Genomic DNA, 16,171 nt, shown 5'->3' with positions numbered 1-16,171 from the left:
TCAAATGTGATTTTCGTAATGCATTGGAGCTTTTTCTCTCCTTTCCTTATTTCGGTCAAGAGCATGTGTTGGAAATGAAGGTGGAAATCACTGTAAAAATGATTAGATACAAGCCTAGGATACAGAAGATCTAACCTTCCAATAGGTATATTTGAGACCATCCCATTACCTTCCTTAGCGTCCAGAGGTCATTGCCAGAACCTCAGGCTCCAGGGACACTTGTGGATGATAGTTTGTACTGACTCTGATGGGGTGGTTTTACTTAAGAGTAGTCCCATTCAGGGGCGCCTGGGTGGCTCAGTGGGTTAAAGTCTCTGCCTTCTTTTGGCTCAGGTCGTGATCTCAGGGTCCTGGGATCAAGCCCCGTGTCGGGCCCTTTGCTCCGTGGGGAGCCTGCTTCCTCCTCTCTCTTTGCCTGCCTCTCTGCCTACTTGTGATCTCTGTCAAATAAATAAATAAAATCTTAAAAAAAAAAAAGAGTAGTCCCATTCATTCCTTTGTTCTTGCTTTACAAAGAGGAAGAGTACTTGCTTGGCGAAGATGGGCCACCGAAAAGCCGAGTTGGTAACGATTTTACCTTCAGCATGTTTACCGTTAGTTGATAATTGGCAAAGGGACTTAGAGTAAGCTTTGATTCTAGTTCTTCCCTCGTTCTTCCTCCTTAACCTCCCCCATCCTCATTCTTTGCTTTCTAACAGGGAAGCACAGTTGTTTGTGTATTCATGGCCAGTGAGCATTGTTGGGCTGCCTGAGAAGGCAGTGTGGGGAAAGAGAGAGACATGGACCTGTGAAAAAGAAGGGCCCAAGCCCTTGGCCAACCACTTTTCTGAACCAGCATTCTCCTCTGTTTCCCGTTTCTACCCGAGGACAGCTCTGTGATGGCACCTAACGCAGGTATTTGTCATCCTGTCCATTACTGACTGCCATTCCCTTAGTACAGTGCCAGGCATGTAACAGCTACCCCATCACTGTTGTTGAATGACTGAATGAATAACCTCTCTTGAACTTGAAGTTCTTTTTTTTTTTTTTTTTTCCTTCCAACTGTTGGATCTTTCCTGGTATTCATAAATTTCTGAGATCTGTTGTTAAGCACTGACTTTCCACTGCCTGACTGTCCAGTTAAATTTTAAAAGCCCCAAGATTTAATGGCTTATTTCATTACTAATGGGTCGAGTAAACTGGAAGGCCAGCAGCTCACTAGGACCAGGGAGGAGAAGCTGATCTTAATAAAACATGAGTGTTGAAGTGACAGTGACATGTTGTGTTCTTCGTATCTTCGAGAGGTTAATACAGATAATCTGAAGCAGCAAGTTTATGGTAAAGTGATGGAAGTTCAATATGCAGTTTGGGCAAAAGAGTGGAGAAAAGGAACAATTATATTTTTATGGATTGATGACATAATGCAGGTTGTGTGCAGGGTGGCTATGGGCCATGAATGGGTCAGGGTTTGCAATCTCTGTCCTCCTGTCAGTGTCCTTCTGCTGTTCCATGTGCCTTTTATGCCAGATCCCCCAGGTTCTAACACTAATGACCAGAGGCCTTGGCTCCCATTTCCTGAATCTTTCCGACCTTGCATGTCACAACTCACCAGACTAGTGTCTGCCTCTCTAGGGCCTTCTTAGTTGACCAAATTGCTTATATTTGATAAATTAAATTGTAGTAAGAGCTGAAGTTTGGTATTTTGCTTTCTAGGGCTATTTGTATTTTAACTGGGTATGCATGGACTCTTGGTTTAGCTCAAAGAAATAAATTACTAATGCTTGAATTCCCAGCCAGGCAGGTAGGTGAAACAGATATTTTCTTAGATTTATGTTCTAATGTCAGCCCTCATCATGTGAGGGCCAGCATGTTTCTTTGCCTTAATTTTCCCACTTCTTCTTTATCCTTTTTTTCTATTTCCTCCATCTTCCTCCTGCTATTCCCCCTTTTCTTAAAACTTTCCTTTTTAAAGATCTAAGTAGACCTGAGTTGGAAGTTTCACTGAGTATTGCTTGTAGCTAAAGAAAAGCTTGCCAGTGTCCTTGGCTTAGAATTATACTGGAAAACGAAGGTACTTATGAGCCAGTTGGCAGAGGAAACCCCAAGACTGAATGGGGTTTGGATTTGGCCTTTCTAAACCACTACCACCTTTGTGCTTCCATAAATTGAGAATGTTCTTGGAGTTTCCTGCCAACGGAGATGAGGGTTATGTGGAAGGCTTGGGTTCACTGCATCTCTCCTCTGTGGAAGACAAAATCAGGAGAATAAGGTCAAATGCAGCAGTAGATACAAGGTTAGCACAAATGAAAAACTTTGTGGTAGGAAAGATTTGAAGAAATGATTGTACATGGCTCAACCATTTCAGTAGCTATTCACACAGAGTCACCTTCACTATGGTTAGATCAAATTTTAGCTAGAACGCATGGACCTTGATTGGACTTGGGGGAACTTTAGAGGCTCAATATATTACAATGATGTCCTTATTTCTACTAATGACTGAGTGGTCACTCTAGATCCATACTGTTCAGTAGGGCAGCCACTAGCCACAGTGGTGGTTGAGCATCTGAAAGGCAGCTAGCCCAAATGGGAATGTGCCACAAGTGTAAAATACACTGGACTTTGAAGGTTTTCCTTAAAAAAAAAAAAGGCAAATATATATATTTTGATGGATTATACTATATAATGTTCATAATATTTTTTAACATATTCAGTTAAATAAAAGATAGTATTAAAATTGTTTTCAGTTGTTTCGTTTGTTTTTTTTCCAATGAAGTTAGTAGAAAATTTAAAATTACGTATGTGGTTGGCATTAAAATTCTATTGGACAATACTTATGTGGATCGTACGGACTTTTAGTGTACAGATTTAGTGTACAGATTCTCTTTAAACATTGAAAAGATATTAAGTCATATTATATATTTGTCCATTTTGCTAGATGATTTTCCTCACTACCCTGAAGTTTACTTCATAATCAGTACAAGGGCTGTAGTGATAGGCCTGTTGGGTATTGCCTCTTGGAAGGGTTTTGAGACATAGTACCCCTTAGGTGTGCATATTGGGTATGTGCTCAGGAGGATTTGATGAACTTCTCTCTCCTCCAGGGAGCGGCAGCGAAACTTTAAAGGACAGGTTTTTGCCTGTGGGTAAAATATCTTATTTTGTAGGGAATAAAGCATCTTGTTTTGCATACTACAAGAAAGATTGCATCTTTAATGAAAATGACAAGAGTTCCTCAGATCACCAGTGAAGGATGAGAGACTCACCTTGGGACAATTCAGATCCTCATTCCTATTCAGGATTTTCTTCTCTGCTATAGGTCATTCAGCTGATTACCTGCCTCGATGGCCAGTTAGGCTGCAAGAGCTATGCTGTAATCTCTGTGTATTACTTGACATTGAATTCGGCTGTAAGTAACAGTAAAACCCTACAAATAGGGGCTTTAAAAAGATAGAAGCTTACTTCTCTCCTCTATGAAACGTGGTGGTATGGATAGCCCTATATGGCCCCATATAGACCCAAAGTTGGTGTAGCAGCTTTGTTCCGCTGTGTCCTGAGGGACCTAAGCTCCTACGTTGGCCCTCCGTAGCGTGGCTGTCTCTCTCATGCTCCCAGATGACATCCTCCACATTCTAGCAGGTGAAGGAACAAAAGAAAAGAAGGGTTGACTTTGTGTAATAGCTATTTCCTAAAGTTTCAGAAGCTGCCACACCACAATTGTACTTACATTTTATTGGCCAGACTTTAGTCTGAGTGGCCATATGCTGAGCTAAAATTTCCTGGCTGTGAAAGAAAGGCAGAATGGATATTGTGAGACAATTAGTCGTCTTTCCACAGTTCGTTGTTGTACATTATAGGCATTACTTTAATACATACTACATATTATATTACTTTAGAACTCTGCAAGATGGTTACTTCATCTAGCTCTTTGTAGAAAAGCAGGAAAGCCTGCTTTATGCTTGGCCCTGATCCTTAAGAAAAGCCAGGCTCTCTTTCTGGAGAATAGCTGTCATATGTGATAACATAATAATAATAACATTTTACATTTGGGGAGGCAAAGAACCATTAACCTGTAACCTAATTTTGTGCACTTGGGATACCGGGATCTTGACACTAATAGGTAGGGTCTGCCTGGTCCCTATTAATATTTAGAGGGGGTCCTTTACCATGGGAATTATGAATAAGCCAGAAGGATTTTCTGAACATGCCTGAACCCACCCTTTAGAATGAGAAATAAATATATTTGGCACGGTTACTGGCTTAAGCCTAGGTTAGACAGGCTTTGACACATCTTTGGGACTGATGGGCCCAGAATGCCAAATGTCTTCTGTTTGCAGGGAGATTTAAGGGTCTGAGAAAAGAGTGCAGAATACGTGTGTGTCCATCCCTGCTGTCAGTGCATTGTTCTGTGTTCCCCAACCGGGGGCACTGTGTGGCCTCTGGGAAGGAAATCCATGGTAGAGGTCACCAAGTTTCCATCGGAACCTTCTTTTTTACTCCTTTTCAATGGGAGTAAATCCTGGAATTTCCTTTCTCCAGCTTCTTCAAAAGGACTCTAAACTCTTTTTCCTGAGCACTTTGTTGAAAGATCAGCTTTTCCTTTCCCACTTGCCAACATTATTTTCTTTTCATAAATTATTGCATTAAGGCTTCGAAGAAAAAGCCGTTCGTTTAATGTTAGATAAAGCATATTTATAGCTCCTTTAAAAGGTCCCCAGTTTAACAAATTTGTGTTATTTCACAAGCTTCACACGCATTTTCCCAGATATTTATTGTAGTATATGTCGAGAAATCATGTGGAATTTTGAGCCAGACTAATTTTGGATTGAATATGCTACAGTTTTACTAGCTTTGCCACCTTTTCTAGCTGGGTGGCCTTGGTCAAGTCACTGAACTATCCTTAGTTCTAGCTGTGAAGTCATTTCCTTGGTATTCATCCTGCAGGGTTATGTGAAGATGTAAGGAACCTATGTAAAGCACTTAACATAATGCCTGGTGTTCACAAGAAGCTCAGTAAGCTCAATTGTTATTCTTCTATGCAAACAGATTCCACTCTACATAATTTTGCAGACTTTCCCCCCTCAGTTTATACACTGTGATATTCCAAAAAGATATTATTTATCGTGAGTTAAAAGCTTTTCCTCTCTTGTTCCTTCTTTTCACTGGCTCTGCCTTCTTTTTTTTATTTCTCTTTCTCCTCTCTTCTCTTCCTTTTTTGTTTTTCACTTCTGCTGTCTCATTCCAGATGGAAGATCCTTTTTTGTTAATTTTGCCTCAGTGGTTCGGTATTTTCCTTATCACAGCATTCCTTTGGTATTACAGACTAGGACTACATAACCGGATTTCAAAGACTAAGAATGTCAAATCATCCGTTGATTTTGTTCAGCTGTAATTGTGAGTTTATACTTTATAACTTCATGGTGTAGGGGTTAAGCTGAGTGAAGCCAGGCTTGGATTTTCTCCTGGTATTGACGAAAAGATCAGCTCCTGAGCCTTTAGTACTCTCTTGCTTCTTGTTTCTTTGCCTTGGGGGTTGGGGAAGCAACTAGCAAGTCAAGGCAATGGATGGAGCAGGGTAGGTGTAAAGAGCGAGAGCCCAGGCTCTGCTGAGTCCTGTTGCTAGGCAACAGCATACGGAGAGCAGACACTGGCACATGCCTGCTAGCATCCTGTTGTCTTAGCAACAGAAGGTTTGGGTGGAGGACTGGGGGAGGAGGGAAACTGGGTTCAAATTATGCAAAGTTTCCTAGATCCTCGGGGTACCCCCGGGCCTGAACCCCACGTATTTATTCATTGTCTTAATCTTCCCACATTGACTGGAGCTGAGGTTTCATGTTTTTTGTTTTTTTTTTCTTTAGTTCATCACCCAACATTGGTACAAGGTCTTTTCTCAGAGCTCTACATTACCCAAATCACACAGCAGCTCATTAGAGCCCATCTACTTCCAAGTCCTCTTGTGCTCCGCATGGCAGGGCCTATTCTATGGAATTTTAAAATGATCCCTTGCCCTAAGTACAGCCCTGTGGGATGGAAATTAAATATTCACTTGTGTGGAAATTTAAATTCTACTTGTTTGGTATGTGAAATGCTGCTAAGTCATTATCCTTAGATCCAAATACTGTCACTTGTGAACTTCGCATTCAGTTAACAAAGAATAAGGACAGGATCAGAGGACAGGACTGCTTCCCTTCTCCTGTTGAACTCTGTGATATTCAGGAACAGTTGCATTTTGTCTTGTCTGTTTACCCATCAGTACTTCACACATGACCACATTCCCCTAAGTGGTGGGGCCATGTCTTCCTCATCTCTGTGCTCTATCTCTAGGGTTTCATCCATGCTATGGGTCCTGGCATGTGCTAAGGGAATTTATACTGTGAGTGATCTGAGAGCCCATACAGTTTGATACCATGTGAGAAAATACTTTGAATCTGTACAGGGTAGTGTATAAATATTGGTTACCATTGCATTCCTGGCTCTAATCCTGTGTTCTTTGGTTCCTGAGTCCACCTCCTGACTTTGGACCCCTGTGTTATGACTAGGTCGTTTGTTTTCCTAAATCTCATGTCCTGTTTTGAAGATCCATCGTGCCCTGTTTTTTGGTGGCTAAGACTTCAGCTTTTCCTATCTTCTGCAGAGGCCTTGTAAACCAGCTCTTGGCCGAGATTTCTGCCTTCATTTTTCAGATTTTCCTAATGCTGCCTGTTGGCTCTTCCACATTTTGCACAATTTTGTCGCACTGTCCTGTATGTATCTGTAATCATAGGACTCTTAGGGGCTATTTGCTTGTCTCGGCTCCAACCTGTTGTCTGTTACAGCATCTTCTGTGGATGTTGGGGACTCACCTTGGGAGGTACTTCGTTTTAGATCTTTTTTCCACTGTAGCCAGTCTTTTCGTTTTGGGATGTGTCTGGTCATCTTCTTTTGCTTGATGATAGCAACTGTCCCTAACACCTGTCCGCTTACCCTCCTTTTCAACAGAGGAGGTCATGAGATCAAAATAAAACTTTTCAACAATGTAGTCTAGTTGGGAACTCAGTTATTTCCTGCCTTATGCTATTGTTTAATTTTTTCATGACAAACATATATGGCATTAGAGGTAGAAAAAAACACCAATGTTTTAAAAACCCTATTCAATATCTAGCATAGGGGTAAGCACATAGTATTCAACTAAGATCTGGGTTTTGAATTAAATTGAATGTAGGTTTTAATATTGACCAGTGAGCTAGAACTTTCTCTTACTAAGACGTTGATTTTCTTCCAGTGTGGAAGTTGCCAGCATATGACCCAGTATCTCGATGAAATGATTTGGAACCTAAATAGCAGAGAAGAGACTCGTTCTCTTTAAGTGGTGTGTTCCCTTTATACCAGCTTGACATTTTGGCTCTATATGCCCTACACTGGTGTGCATCTTTGTAATGGAAACTACTGATATTCTAGTGCAAACATGCCTGACTGATTGTGTCAAATAGCCCTAATGGGGGCCTTACCATAAATAGCTGTGTGTAAGGTAAGATATAAGATAAGACAGTGTGTCTGGAATTCGTGATCCTGGCAGGTTGGCAATCCAGTGGCCCATTCAAGGGAAATTTCCATTTAGAACAATTCCAAAATTGTATAAACTGTAATCAAATCAAGCTAAACAATAATGATCTTCTGAGTCAACTTTATAAAATATATACCAATACATCTATGTCAGTATGTGTATATATATATATATATATATGTATGTATTTTAAGTATATGTATATACTTCATATATATGTTTATTTCTTTGTTAGACGTGATCAAGAGAAAGACCTGTATCTGCCAGTAAACCACTGACCCACTGATAATTGAAAGACTTAAAAGGGGAAAGGGAACCGGCCACAGGCTCGGTCAGGTATTCCTGTCCCTCTGTCCTGACCTTCTTCTCTGTCTACCAGTTTCCTTATTCTAGTAGGATAGATTCTCACTGTTTTTCTGAATCCTTCTTCAGATGGTCCAGCAGGTACTCTCCTTCCTGTTTACAGAGAGACATTAGCTCATGGGTGAGGGCACAGCTTGCATAGTACCCTTGATCAGACCCTCCAAAGGTGGCATATGGGGTAGGTTAAGCCTGAGTTGGAGCAAGGTGGAGACATAGGTCTTGTTTAAGCAAGAATGGTGGAGTTTGGGGAGAAGCAGAGAGAGGGAATTTTTCCTACCCTAACATTGTGCTGACATTGTCCCTTCTGGAGGACTCTGTTTTACAGAAGAATGCTTGAAAGAAGTAGGCAGAACAGCTTTCTAATATTGTTCATCTATTGAAATAAAACAAGGCTCTTTCTCCCCTGGGTGCTCAGGCACCTATAAAGCTGATATCTTCAAGGAATTTGACCAGACAAGCTGGAATCTGTCCTGTTGTGAAAGGTCTGTTTTGCCCATTCAGGGGAACCTGTGGCTCAGGTGACAGCTACTACCTGCAGATCACCACTGTGTTTTCATTGGAGAAAGTACCCTACATGACCTCAAGTTCCTGCTTTTTGAACGATGAAAAAAATTCAAGCCACGGCCATCATTAAAATCTCCTTTCTGTCATTGAAATATGATTTGATAAGATTTCCGTGATTCTTCTCATCAATGGCTATAAAAGAAGCCCGGGCTGTCTCTTTGTTTGTTTTTCAGGAAACTAAGATTCCTCAGAGTTGTAAGGAGGAATTAGAGAGGAATGCCAGGGCACTCCAGAGAGTCCTCCAGAATGATGGAGAACTGCATTTCACGTCCCTAACTTGGGAGCAGTTGTACCTTTGCAGCATAACAACAGAGACCTTTCCAGAGCATGGTGTTGCTGGAGTCCTAGTAGGGCGTCTTTAAATCCCCTGCTTCCTCACTTCTGCTGCTGCACAAGGCTCTGGCAATGCAGACAGGGCTCCGCAACGCTCACCTCCAGAATCAGGCTCTCGGGTGCCCTGCTGGGGTAGTGCTGTCGTAAATACTCCATTTCGTGAACTGAAGATCCTGGAGGATGCCGGTGTCTTCCAAACTCAGATTTTATATTTGGCCTCACATGCTGCTCTTCTTATGTTGCATGTAGGGCACGAAACAGCTGCTGTGTGGGATCAGGAGCCCCCACAATAAGAATGACCCTGCCTTCTCGGAAATGTCTCCGTGTACCTCGTGATACGCCATGACTTGTTCTCAGCTCAGGGCCTGGGAAATGTGACCTTCTTGCTGCTTGTCACAGTCCATCCCATTGGCTGCAGTCTGCGTGGGGATCACTGTCAGCCTCGCCGTGGCTCTCTCCCGATTCTGTATGAAAAAATCACCAGTTCATTCATCGCTCGTCAATCATTTCCCTCAGTGACTCATCATCCGAAAGTTTCATTCCTCAGTCCCCCTTTCTGAGGCTGGTAAATAGCATGTCATTCCAGCAAAAGGCAGAGGGGGCGGCAGCCCATCTGGACCCTCAAGTTTGATTTCATGTTTATGAAACAGCTTAAATGTCAGTTTGAGTGAAAAACGACACCTTCTCTAGTTTCTCCCATTAGTGCCTGTGGCTGCCGCTGAGTGCTTCTTTCTTACTTGCTTACTTTCTTTTCTTTCCTTCTTTCTCTCTCTTTTTTAAGGCTGCTCTTGGCTTCTCTCCTTGGTTTCTCGAAGGCAGTAATGGAAAGGGGATGGATGAATGGGCAGATGTCTGAGACTACGATTAGATATCCACACCAGAAAGGGGAAAGAAGTTGGAAAAACAAAACAAAGATCAAATAGAAGAAATATTTTGGTTTTGTAGGAAGCTTTGATCAGTGGTGAGGATCTTGGGACATTCTCGTGTTATTTGTGCTCCGTACTTTAGGTTGAAAAGAGTAAACATAAACATTTGGAAAATAAGGATTTAGAGAATAAATCATCTGTAATTTCACTTTTCCAACACTTGTAATGATCATTTGGGTGGGGTGAGCCTGGGGGTGTATTCTTCTAATTCTTTTTTTATGTACATGTGGTTTTCTAAAGTTCAAAATAAAGTGTGCATATAAGGGACCTGGGATTCTGCAATAGCTCAGGACTTTAGGAAAATCTTCCTTTGGGCCCAAGGAAGGCTGCCTAGGAAAAAGGCAAGCAAGGTCATGGGTGAAGGCCTTCAGTGAAGTTTCTACGTAGCCCCCTGGCATTTAAGACAGTCTCATTAATGAGGGATTTTCCTCTTACTGGAAGGGTGGGAAGATTGTGCAGCTTTGAAAATTCACCTAGTCATGATGCATATGGAGTTGCATATCCGATGCACACCTCCTCTAGGGGGTCTTTTGTGCTCCCTGGACACACTAACAGAACTGAAATGAGAGGGCTCAGCGTCTAGAGGCTCTGCAGATTCTGAGTTCCATCCATCAGGATGAGTGAATTGCCTTTCTTCAGCCATCCACTGGGGGGAAGACTTAACAGGGAACAGAAGTACTATTTTTCCTACAAGCTCCTTGAGAAATAGAAAAAAGGTTAGCTGCCTTAATGAGAGGTTTTAAGAACTTTCTAGTGGAAGGCCAAATAGAACAGCAATGCTAAGAAGTAGGTGGAGAGCAGAGGTGGCCGTGGGTCTGGCAGAGGGCCTGAAAGGGATCTCTCCACATGGTCAAAGTGAGTGGAGCCATCCTCAGATGTCTCCTGATGGTAGCCTCTGGCATGGCCAGACAGTAGATATGAGCTCCAAAAGGTAGTGGGAAATCCCTCTCTGCATGACTGCCTGGTGGGCACATCACAGGCCCCCAAAGACTTGCTAACTTTGTTGCACAAGACAACTGTCATGGGAAGAAATAGTGCCCGAGCTGTGGGCAGATCCAGGGAGAGAGGCTGTGTCACAAATGGTTAAGACAGTGGTAAATTATGGTTTTGAGTTGGCTTTGTTCCGAGTAGAGCTGTTTGGGTGGGAGGAACGTGAGACGCTTTGCCATCTTTGTGACATGGGACTGTCTTTGTCTTCTCTAGAAGGTGGTTACCATTGTCTTGCTGGGGGTGGGGTAAGTAGGAAGGACGGAAGCTTCACCTCAGTCCACATGTGGGTAGTAAGATCTTTCAATACTGGAACTTTTAGAATTGTTAATAAGTCCCTTTTTATTAGGACTTGAATATATTCCAAACTAATGAAAGTAACTAGAGGGAAAAATGATGCTTTTCTTTATAATCTCTGCTTGTTCTTCCAGATTTTCTTGTACGTTTTTACTTTGCTTAGAAGTTATTTAAGCACTGGTTTTTTTTTTTTCCCATTAAAATTATATTTAAATATTTGCCCATTGCTACCTAGTCTTAGTCATTAATTTTAATACCTGTAATTAAAAAATTATTTTATGGATGTGCCTTACTTTATTTAAGTATTTCCCAATGGCAGGTCCCTTTTGTTACTTAAATTTTTGCTCTTATAAATTATGCTCGGTGAATATATCATCATGTGCCCCCTCCTTCCACCCCTAGTTTTGGGTCTTTTTGCGGAGCTCTATTTCTAGAACTGGAATATTGGTTCAAAGGGTATAAATATTCTTGACCTCTTGATATATATGAGATGAAGGAGCCAAAAATCTTCATAGGACTAATATGTTATTGAAGATCTTTACATAAAGGAGCCAGAAAAGATAAGTTTTACTTTTACAGAAAGTAAAATTAGGATCAAGCTTCAGAATTCTGACAATTTTTTCTTTAATTTAAACAAAACAAAACAAAACAAAACAGCATGTTGGCCCACAACTTCTACTTCCATGTGAACCCAGGAAGAAAATTGGCTTTTGGAAGTTTCATGATAGGGATTAAAAAAAACAACACTGTCAAAGCCAGTGTCTTGCTAGGGCAAGGCCTGAAAAAGGAAGAGAAAAAGAGAGGGGCCTTCTGGCTTATAAGGCCTAGGAAAAGCAGAAAGTAGAAAATAGCAGTATCAGTGGGAGAGAGAAAACTATACCCCCTTCCCCGCTTGGAACACATTGGGGTGCAGTCCTCAGGAGCAGGCAGCATAAGGCACAAGTGGAAAAGGAAAAACAAAGCCGAAGCAAAGTCTTAGTGAGGCACACCCAATAAAAAGGAGGGTCAGTTGGAGCACCTGGGTGGCTCAATCCATTAAGCGTCTGACTCTTGGTTGTAGCTCAGGGTTGTGAGGCCGATTCCCACGTGCAGCCCCAGGTTCAGCCTGGTGTCTGCCCCCCATCCAGCTCCTGGTCCAGTTCAATGCTCAGCGTGGATCCTGCTTAAGATTCTCTCTCCCTCTCTCTCACTATCCCTTCCTCTGCTCGTGCGCATGTGTGCCTGTACTCTCTCTCTCTCTCAAATAAGCAAATCTTCTTTAAAAAAAAAAAAAGGAATCAAGTTAACCTAGCATCAAACTCTCTGGAGTAATTCAAAGATTTGGGTATTCTGATTGATTTTTTAAGGAAATGAATAGGCAACTTATAGCATTATTTTTTATGATTGTAAAAATAATATCCATTATAGAACATTTAGAAAGTTTAGAAATATATAGAGAAGAAGAATAGAAATATTGCAGTTCTTACACTGGAAGTAATTGTTAGAATTTCTGCTTATTTCCTCCTCAGTCGTGTGTGTGTGTGTGTGTGTGTGTGTGTGTGTATGTGTGTACACTCACACAGAAACATATATAAGTGAAATCATACTGTGTATAGAGTTCTATAGATTATTATACTATATAGATATACTAGAATGTGTTTAAACTCATTATATTGTTGGCATTTATGCTACTTTAAAAATCCTATTGTAACTAACAATGAGATGAGACTTTCAGATTGATTTTTAAAAATCTTTTGAACATTTTTTCAGACTGCTTTCCCTAACTTTAAATTTTGGGGTCAAAGGATAAGGCAATATTTCTTAAACTAATTGATTCATTTTTAAAATTCAAGTATAACTGGCATACGATGTTATATTAGTTTCAGATGTGCAATATAATGATTTGGTCATTTGATCTAGTACTCAGGGCTCATCACAATGAGTGTATTCTTAATCCAGGATATGGGCAATTAAAAGCTCTGTCATATTTTGACTCACAGGTGTATGAGCACATGGCTCTTACCACACTCTTGCCAACAAAGGGTTTTGTTTTGTTTTCAAATTTTTCAAAGGGGATGGATACCAGTTCTCTCCCTACCCTCCAGCTCTCTATACCAGCTTTGACTCTGAAGTTAATTTTTTTAAAGATAAAAGAAAAATGTTTGAGGAAAGTCAGTGTTAGAAAAAAGATAGCTATAGCAAGAATATGCACTGAAATAGGGCTGAAAAGTAGATTAAAAAACTCAGAAGAGGTTGATTTCCTCAATACTTTAAATTATTAAGAAGCTTCAAGTGACAATAAAGAAAAGGAGCTCTCAAGACCTACTCATCTTGTTATATTATGAGAGAGAGAAAGAGAGCGAGCTTGAAGAGTCAACTTTGATCTAAAAGGGAATGCCGCTTCAGATCCATTTTGGAAATGGATGGGATATAAACCACAGAAAATATCAATAAGTAATTATTCTTGTATTTTATGTAAACTCAGAATCTTATGGCTGGCTTACTTTTTTTAGCTAACATTTTTATTAAGAGGTCCAAATATTATAAAATTCAGCCATCACAGTTTTGAGTATGACTGCAATTATATTTCAATGTGATCTGTTTTTACCAGATGTGATCTGATTTTACCATTCAAAGTTAAGCCTTTTATTTTCATTTTATTATTTTTATTTGTAAGTCTGATACAAAAGGAGTGCTTTTTTCCCAAAATTGGCTGACTTTCTCATCTATTGATGATAGAACATTTTATAGACTTGTTTGAGAAACAGTTCTCCAAGACTTTGATGTCTCTCTCTCTGTCTCTCTCTCATACACACACACACGCACACACACACACACACACACACACTCTCTCACACACAGGCACTTTCTCAAAGCAACTAAGTGAGCATGATAGAACTAGGATTGCTAACTTGGGTCCCTTCCTATTTTTTCTAATTGTTCTGAATCACCTTGGTCTCACCCTTAGACTTTGGTTACAATTTTCATTTTACATTTATGCAGTTGAACCTTTTAATCACATATCTCTTTGGACCACCATATGGCTCTCCGTCTTTAGGCTAAATTTGTCTTCAGAAAGCTTCTGGCTTCCTTCTGCTGCCTTAAGGCTAGGGTTCTATGCCATTCAAAAAAAAAAGTAAGATGCCAAGTTGCTGATTACTAATTTTTCTGTCCTGTGGTGAATGCATGTCAGCTGTTCAGAACAGGGATGGTGCAGCAAGGCTTTCCAACCTGTTAAAAAAAATACCCTCTCTTACATTCCACTAATGACAGATTCATTTAAGCTAGTGGTTCTCAATCTTGTTCAGTTGGCAAAACACCTGAAAGAAGTAGTGTTCTGAGAAGAACGCCATGAAATATTTATATACTTAATACCATTTACAAACTAAGACCACTTAACCAGCAGAAAATCTGACTGTATTGTGTGCTGCACTATGAAGTCATTTCCATAATTGTACATACCAATCAACTAGGGACGATTCTAACTTTTTCTGCTAATAGTAATGTAGAACTTAATTGTCTTGTCATTTGTGAGGACTCACCAACAGCCAACTATAGCACTTATGAAAGATTTAAGAAAACTTTGGTTTTTCCAGTGGGACAGAATTTTAAATTGAGAAAATTGTATTCATTGAAATGTCCTTTAAAACTGCCATTATTTGATTTTAGCAACAGAAATTCTCAAACTAGCTTTGCTATGAGGGCTACTAATTTGTTCTATTAATCTCTTCTTTCAAAATGTAAAAATTCCCTGAGAGGTTAAGCTGGGCTCTAGTAACATCTTGGTGTGAATTGCTTTAATCAGATAATCACCTAATGTCTAACCAATATCAGCTGCCCTGTTATCTATTTGCTTTGCTTTAGTCTAGAATTGTGATTTTTAAACTTAAAAATTCTGGCTTCAGATTCCTTAGCTTTAATTATATAAATGCTTTGCTTTTCTGGCCTTTTGAGCTTACAATCTCAGGGTCATCTTGAAATCTTCCTCTCTTTCACCTTTATCTGTTTTGATTACTTGTGTGCTTTATAACAAACTGTTCCAACACTTAATAACTTAAAGCAATACTAATAATGTATTTTATTCATAAACCTGAAATTTGGTTAGGGTTTTGGAGGGGAAAGCACATCTCTGCTTCATGCAGAGTCCTGTGGGGCTGGGGTATTTGCTTCTGAGGTGGCTCACTCCTACCTGGGAAGTCAGTGCAGGCTGGGGGCAGGGAGGGGGGCAGTGGTGTGCTGGAGCCAACTTGTATTGGTGTGCAAAGCCACTTGTGTGCATCTCCTCCCCAAATCCATTTTCAGTGGCATCATTTTGTAGTTCAAAATCAGCCCTAGTGGCAATATTTACACCATGGAAGTTGGCACTAGTAATATTACAAATCAGAGCTCCCACCCACTTCCAGGAAGTTGATGGTTCAGTATTTAACCGAATGTCACTAGCTGAGATCTCACCGAGGTTGAGGACCAGGTCTCAGAATCTGTCCTGTGGGCCTTCCCCCTTGGCCTCGGCTTCCTCACAGCATGCTAACTGGGTTCCAAGGACAAGCGTCCAAGAGAGGGAGCGCTAGGGAGAAGGCCTATTACCTTTTGTGACCTCACCTCTGGAATCATAGAGCACCACTTCTGTTGTAGTCTGTTATCTCTTGTAACCTAGACCTTTCCAGCCTTGAAATTGTTTGGTTTCAAGGTGCAGGGACACAGACTGCACCTCTTCATGGGAGAATGGCAAATTATAGATGGTTGTGTGGAACCAAAAATACTGTTGTAACCATTTTTGTTAAATGCAGTCTACTACACCATTATGCCCAGTCAGGCAGGCTAGTATCCTTTTGCTTCCTCTGCCTTGAAGTTATAAGGATAATTTGTATAAGTGAAGAAAGGGCATGAGATCATAAAAATTGGGATGAACTGTATGAGCAAGACTGGGAAGACAGCAAAGGACAAAATGTACTCAGCAGCAGGGGAAAGGTTGCCCTGTTTGGAGTGATAAGTTTGTCTTGGTGAGTATGGCATTCTGAAGTTAGGTAAACAGGTATAGCAAAATTTGAGGTGACCTCTTTATCAGTTTTCTATTGCTTTGTAATAAGTTACCACCAACTTAGAGGTTTAGAACAGTGCACATTAAGACAGCTTTATTTTTGTTTTAAACTCTTCCTCATAGTTTCTATTGGTCTAGGTTCAGCATGTTTTATCCAGGTCCTCT

The 16,171-nt window shown here is 40.6% G+C and overlaps 1 long non-coding RNA gene across 2 annotated transcripts; it reads right to left on the bottom strand.

Moving 5' to 3' along the window:
* Positions 1-1,050: 1,050 nt before the first annotated feature.
* LOC101685322 lies at positions 1,051-15,505 on the bottom strand. 2 transcript variants are annotated; one of them, XR_200104.2, is made up of 5 exons: positions 15,421-15,498; positions 9,109-9,243; positions 3,704-3,759; positions 3,439-3,608; positions 1,051-2,220 (listed from the first exon to the last, which is right to left on the bottom strand). It is a non-coding gene; the product is annotated as an uncharacterized LOC101685322 (long non-coding RNA). The 2 variants fall into 2 exon arrangements; XR_001180957.2 differs by lacking the exon at positions 9,109-9,243 and having other exon boundaries at positions 15,421-15,505.
* Positions 15,506-16,171: the final 666 nt, after the last annotated feature.

Source organism: Mustela putorius, unplaced genomic scaffold (genome assembly GCF_011764305.1).
Source record: "Mustela putorius furo isolate JIRA1106 unplaced genomic scaffold, ASM1176430v1.1 tig00003834_pilon_pilon_pilon, whole genome shotgun sequence".
NCBI lineage: Eukaryota > Metazoa > Chordata > Mammalia > Carnivora > Mustelidae > Mustela > Mustela putorius.
Note: the sequence above shows the minus strand (reverse complement) of the source record. Positions and strands in the feature narration are given on the sequence as shown.